Consider the following 6,147-nt stretch of genomic DNA (forward strand, 5'->3'; position numbering starts at 1 on the left):
TACGATTCAGGCAAACCACTTCCCTTTTAAGGCATTCGCACCATACATGGGCAAATGAGGTTTGCGCCGCACTCGGGGGACACTGGGGCTGTCGCACTGTCCGATTTGCCTGACGGCTTTCGAGCGGCTTTGCCCAAGGCGCGCAAAGCGAACCTAGCGCACGATTCTCGCGCTGCTGCACGAAGACACTTGCTGTCGGAGGCCAACCGTGGCCTGATGATGAATGGTTCCGATGCTAACTCACTCTGTACCTGTGGTCCTGTGTCCACCGTCGGCCTTAAAACCGGAAGCTTCCGGAATGTCGTAGGGAGGCATAATTAGGACAGCTGCAACGGTGGCGGTGCAACGCTGCAGCCGACGCTCCTGTTTCTTCGCTGTGGCGCCATCGGCTTCGCCGGCCCTGAACTGCTTCCAGCGAGTGACCAGATTAAGCCGGAAGATTGTATCATCACGCGCGCCATCCGTTCCCCGAAACCGCCCGCTCGAAGGACGTCCTGTGGAACGGGGGTGGGGGGGACTGACCTTCCACAGTGCCCCAGTGCCTAGCGCCGTGTGAAAAGCTTGGTGCGCGTGCTTCGCATTGCTTTGAGTGCTGGATGCTGTTAAAAAAAAAAAAAAACAGCCGGGATATACTCCAGCATGTCTCCCCTCGCAACCATTCCAGCAAAAGCAAAAGCACTAAGCAGCAAATTTAAATGAAGTGATTGGCCCTGTTGGAGCGGGAGGATTTGGCATCTTCCTCGCATTCGCCCCTCCGCGCGTTCGTGGTGTTCCCTCTGTTAAGCCGTGTCCGCTTCTCCGGGCTTGGGCAAGATGTCAAGGTAAACGCACGGGTTGCGCAGTGCCACACAGTGGGTCATACAATGTGGTTTTACATCCATGTTTGGCAAAACGTCAATAGAGCACGAACAGATACGCTGCGGGAATACATTTTAATACCAAGTGCTTGTAGCCCATGCGTTGCTTTCGCTTTAGCTCACAGCGCTTACTTCCAAAGCAATTGAAAAAATGGACTATTAAAGCAGTTGTGTCCTCTCACTCCATGCTACAATATTGTTTGTATTATTTGTTTGTTTGATATTGCAGGATCTAATCGAGGAACCTTTAACTACAGATGCGCCGCCAAGATTAAGAATGATTGCTTGAGATGAATCTTATCAGAGATAAATCTTATTCAATTGATAACTCGAGATTCATACGGAGTAAAGTGTACTGCAAAAGAGTGGTTCCTCAGCTGCAAGACCTAATCGATGAACCTCGAACTAGAGATGTGCTGGCTTGAGCAAATGTGGTTGCTTGAGATGAATCTTATCAGAGAGGAGACCGATTCAAATGACAACTCGCGACTCATCCGGAGTAAGATGTATTACAAAAGAGCGATTCCTAAGCTGCAAGACCTAATCGATGAACCTTGAACTACAGATACGGCTTGAGTGAGAATGATTGCTTGAGGTGAATCGTATAAAGTGGTGACATACTCTTTTGTGACTCTATGCATCGAAGAGCGATTTCTCAGTCAACGTGTGGAATATGTGGGAAACAAGCGAAATCGTAAGAAAACAAGTGAGTTAGTAGTCGGCACAGAGAGCGAAATCTTTTACCTGAATGACAAACGAATGAGTGAAAGATTCTTATCCCTGTAGTCATTCTTCTACATGCGCTCAACTCACTGAAAAACAAGATGATGTTGATAACAAGTCCCACCTTTTATCCTAGCAAAGGTTTGAGAAGGACGGAAATATCTCTTTGCGATAATATTACTCTAAGGCCAAAAATACACGGACCAGAATTTCGCGGCTGTGGAATTGCTGTGCTGAAAAATATTTGAATTTGACAGTTCGGTAAAGTTGCCGTTGACAGATTGTGCATGGGTTTGACAGCAGGCGGAATTCCGCGGCCGCGAAATTCCGGTCCGTGTATTTTCGGCCTAAGGTAGTTTTGAAGAAATTAAGAAATGTAATAACAAGGGGTGGCATCGTACGCAATTCCTAAGAATGCCCCGAGTCATACACTCAACCCAAGGCGACCAGCTTACCTCCATCAAGTTAAAATGAAAACTACATCAAATACAATAATGGGGGCCTTTCCGTTTTAAGCTCGTAGGCTGAAATTTCAGCCTGTCAGCTGTTTGCATTGTATATCAGTTTTCGAGCAGCTATCTAAGTCGGTATAATATACAGGTAAGCTTATCCCAAGGTGTATGAATTTAGAAGGCTGATTTTTATCGCTTCTACTTCTGAATGAAGATATTTAGAGTGTTTTGCTTATTCGTCAAGCCTCCAGAAAGCTCGTTGGAGCACATGTTTTCACTCGTTCTGTCAAAAAGTGATGTTAAAAATTGGTTATAAAAAATGCTATGAGACCACCTGGACTACACACACTTTGATTCCAGATTCCACCAACTGATCTCTTTAATGCACCTTGGGATAAATGTAAACAACACCGTGTTTTCGAGCAGGTACTCGAATCTAATTCTAGCTTTTAGGCTAAAATTTTCTAGACTGAAAATTGCAGGCTAGTTTTTTGTGTGGTTTTGTATGGAGTGTTTACATGATTTCAGCCTCCAACTGTCAAACTCCATACAAAAAACTAACTAGAATCGTGAGGGCCCCCAATAATAGTATTCCCTAGCATCCTTTACATAGATCGCCAAGAACCAACTAATGGCGCACTGGCGCACCGCGCGCACTAAAGAGCGATTATGCAAATCTTTACCTTGAACTGCGAGCCTGCAAGTTTATTCCGTCCACCGGGATGATCAAGGCAAACCTGGCAATAGTTCATCCCGGTCACAAGAATCAAGCATCTCCAACCTGATCGCGAGCGGAACGTATTGTAACGCAACGACCAACCTTGAAGTCCTCTATCATTATTGGCCAGAACTTGTTCCCACTGCTCTACCTGTATGTGGCATTATTATTCATCACATTAATTATATTGCACCAAACCGAACGCAACGGGCCCAAATATGCTGTTCTAGGGCAGAAGTCTGATATAGACACGTGATTAGGACGCACGTGCAAACTTTTTTTTTATGAACCGTATAGAATCTTATTTAATAGCGCTTAAACAAGTACAAAACATTACCGTGTCTCCACGACATCAGGTTTACATTTTACAGCGCCTTCCAGTTTCGTCACTGCCGTACGGCACTTGTCTTGAGAAGTAAAAATGGATTCCAAACGACAAAGAACATCTGTATGCACATCTGTCAAGAATCGACGCGCGAACCACAGACACGATACCTCCTACGGTCGGCGAAGTTTTCCATGCAAATAGTGCCACGCAACCGCAAGCAATTGTCTATGGGGGAGTGGCAACACTGTACGACGGCAAACACGTGCGGGAAGCTGGAATACCGTGTGCCCAAGTGTGTTGCGGTATTGCTTGACCACGGCCTGACCGTGAGCAGATCCCACTGTATCCCATCCCCAGCTGCACGGGCGACCGACATTGTTGCTGTTGGGTAAATATTGAAACGATGCGCATCGGATGCAACACACAGCGGCATGGGGAAAGGGCACCCTGTTAGCTTAAGCAGCTAAATTAGTAGTGGAAAAACGTGTATTAGTAGTGGATCTAGCGTAGTGCACAGCAAGGCATCGGCAAGGTGTCCTGGTTATATTCTATTCAATATATATATTGCAGCACTCTCTCTCTCTCTCTCCCACCTCTAGCCATGAGAAAACGGCTTGCACATTGCGCAAAAAGCACGAGCAGGCTCTTGGTAGGAAGACGGGGTGACGGGTTGTGCTGCCTTTCAAGGGTCTATCCATGTTGGGACGATGGTGCCTATGGTGGTTCACCGAGCCAGCACAACCAATAAGACATATTATGCCAGCGGTGGAAAGCTGAATCACCTTGCTGGTGGCAGAGTGCCGAGCGGTCGCGCCAGCGCATGCGTCCAGGATGCCGCGTGCCCAAAGGGGTGGTCGTCGCTGGTGTCACCAGCACCAGCAGGGCCGCGGTGCTGCATGAATAATGCATATTTGTCAAAATATGGTGCAAAACAGCTCGACTTCTCTCGACTCGACTGCGCCAAACAAGGCAAAATGATTGCAAAATAATTATCTTTGTTTTTTGTGTTTTGTACTTTGGTTTTAGTGTGTTTTTTTTTTTGGTACAGCCAATAAGTGCATCTATCACGAGGTGAGCTAACAGTTGAAGTGTGAAATCGAATCCAGCATAATTTCGAGCAGCTTTACCTTAGTAAAACTTTCAGCTTAAGTTGCGTTTCTAGCGCCTTTAGCCTAACCAGCAGCGGTAGCCTAATGATAGATGCGCCGGCTCTCTGTAAAAGCAGAACGTGGTTCGATACTCAACTAAGAAATATTTGTCGCCCAGTTTCAACATCAACGTGCGTGTGCGTGTGCTACATTCTAACGTCATCATCATGCGATAGCTGCTCTTCTCCGATATCAACGCTCTCTTCATGCCGGGACGTGTTCTAGATCTACCTACTTTGTGAGCAAACGATTGAGTATATTGTGTGTATGTGTGGGTGCGCGTTGCTTCTTGCAACTTTGCTTTGCAACTGTGTGTCGTGACAGTTAAGGGTAAGTAATTTAATCCCCCTAGTAGACACTTTTACGCGCACATCCAGGACGGTGTTAGGAGGGGTATATGATATAAATGCACCACACCATGCTGGCGACCATAGCAAAAAAAAAACGTCTAAGACGGCGCAACGCGCGTCATGCATCTTCTCCGTTTCCTTCTCCAGATCTCGCGGTCTGGTCGAGAGGCGGTGGCACCCCAAGGTGATGATACGATTTTAAATGCAAGGTTTTTGGAGTTCCCTGGTATACACTCACCTGCGCACGCTACCTTTACCCACCCTTACACTGCCAACGTTAAATGTGCGAGTGTCTGCGTGTATGTGTGCTTCAACCCCCTTCGTAAGCGTTTGAGAGCTAGAAGAGACCACAACAGATCTTTGCGCGCGCGCGATCCGATATCAGCTTACACCCGCGGAACAATGTATCATATTAACCTTACTTGTGGGGGTGAGGTGAGAGGGGTTGTGCTGGTGCCCGGACGAGCTACTTTTGTTTGTGTGCTGCACACAAATCTCGCTCGCTTCCTTCAACCGGGCCGAAATTTGAACCGTCACGTGAAGAAGGCTGCCAGCATGGCCATCCAGGGGGGACACACTTTGCTGAAGAGCCGCTTGTTGTTTTATTATTTTTATTTTTTTCACCACAAATCATTCAACTTCAATGAGTTAGATGGAAGTGGTACCATCCGTTGAGGGAGCCGTTTTGCCAAACCAGAGGTGAAGGAATGCGTTGCTGAAACTACATGACCCCGCTGTAAGCATATTCTTGAAAGCATAGATTCCTTTTTTGGTAATTATCACTGTTTGATTGCTGAGCGGTTGCAAACCAATGGATGAGCTGAGGTTGCATATATACTTCAATGTACGGCTGCTAACCGATTGTACGGACATCTGCAAACCACAGGTTGGATACATTCTTCACTTCTTCACTAATAAAAAAAACTACAATGTCTAGAATCACTGGCAGTACGGGCACTTAGTTGTCATGTCACTTGATAACTTGATATCGTAAACTTCAAACTACCTACCAAGCACGTACTACGAAGTATTGGAAAAAATGCACACAGCAATTCTGATAGCGCTACACAGCGTGAATTTCAGTGCGTGAGCTAGGCTTCACTGTCCTCGTAGACCCTCTCCTGTGCCCTTGTGCCCCAATATCCTTGCACCACTATCGCACAATTCGTCGCCCAGGTACGGGAAAACTCTACCAACAACACATGCTCTTGCTTGTTCTGTTCCTTGCCCCCACCATACTCCGTGACAAACCGGAAACAGCGCTCGGGCGCCCAACGCCAAGGGTGCTTGTATAGACCTGCTTGCCTGTTTAGCAATGGAAAACGACTGCCGCGCGACTGATAGAGGGTGGAACGCCTCTGGGGCCCACCCGGCAAAGACGGCTTTGAAACAAACGACGCTGAGGACGGATCGGTTTGCGTTTTTTTTTTTCTTTCTTCTATTTGTTCGCCGTTGTTCGCGAGGCATAAAAGGCACGTCCGTCGTTGCTCTCGATCATTTCCTTTCCCATCGCCGCTGAATTCTACGTTTGCTCTCTGTCGCGCTCTCCCTTTTTGCCCTTTCTCTCGCTC

This window comes from Anopheles arabiensis, chromosome X, assembly GCF_016920715.1.
Source record: "Anopheles arabiensis isolate DONGOLA chromosome X, AaraD3, whole genome shotgun sequence".
Lineage (NCBI taxonomy): Eukaryota > Metazoa > Arthropoda > Insecta > Diptera > Culicidae > Anopheles > Anopheles arabiensis.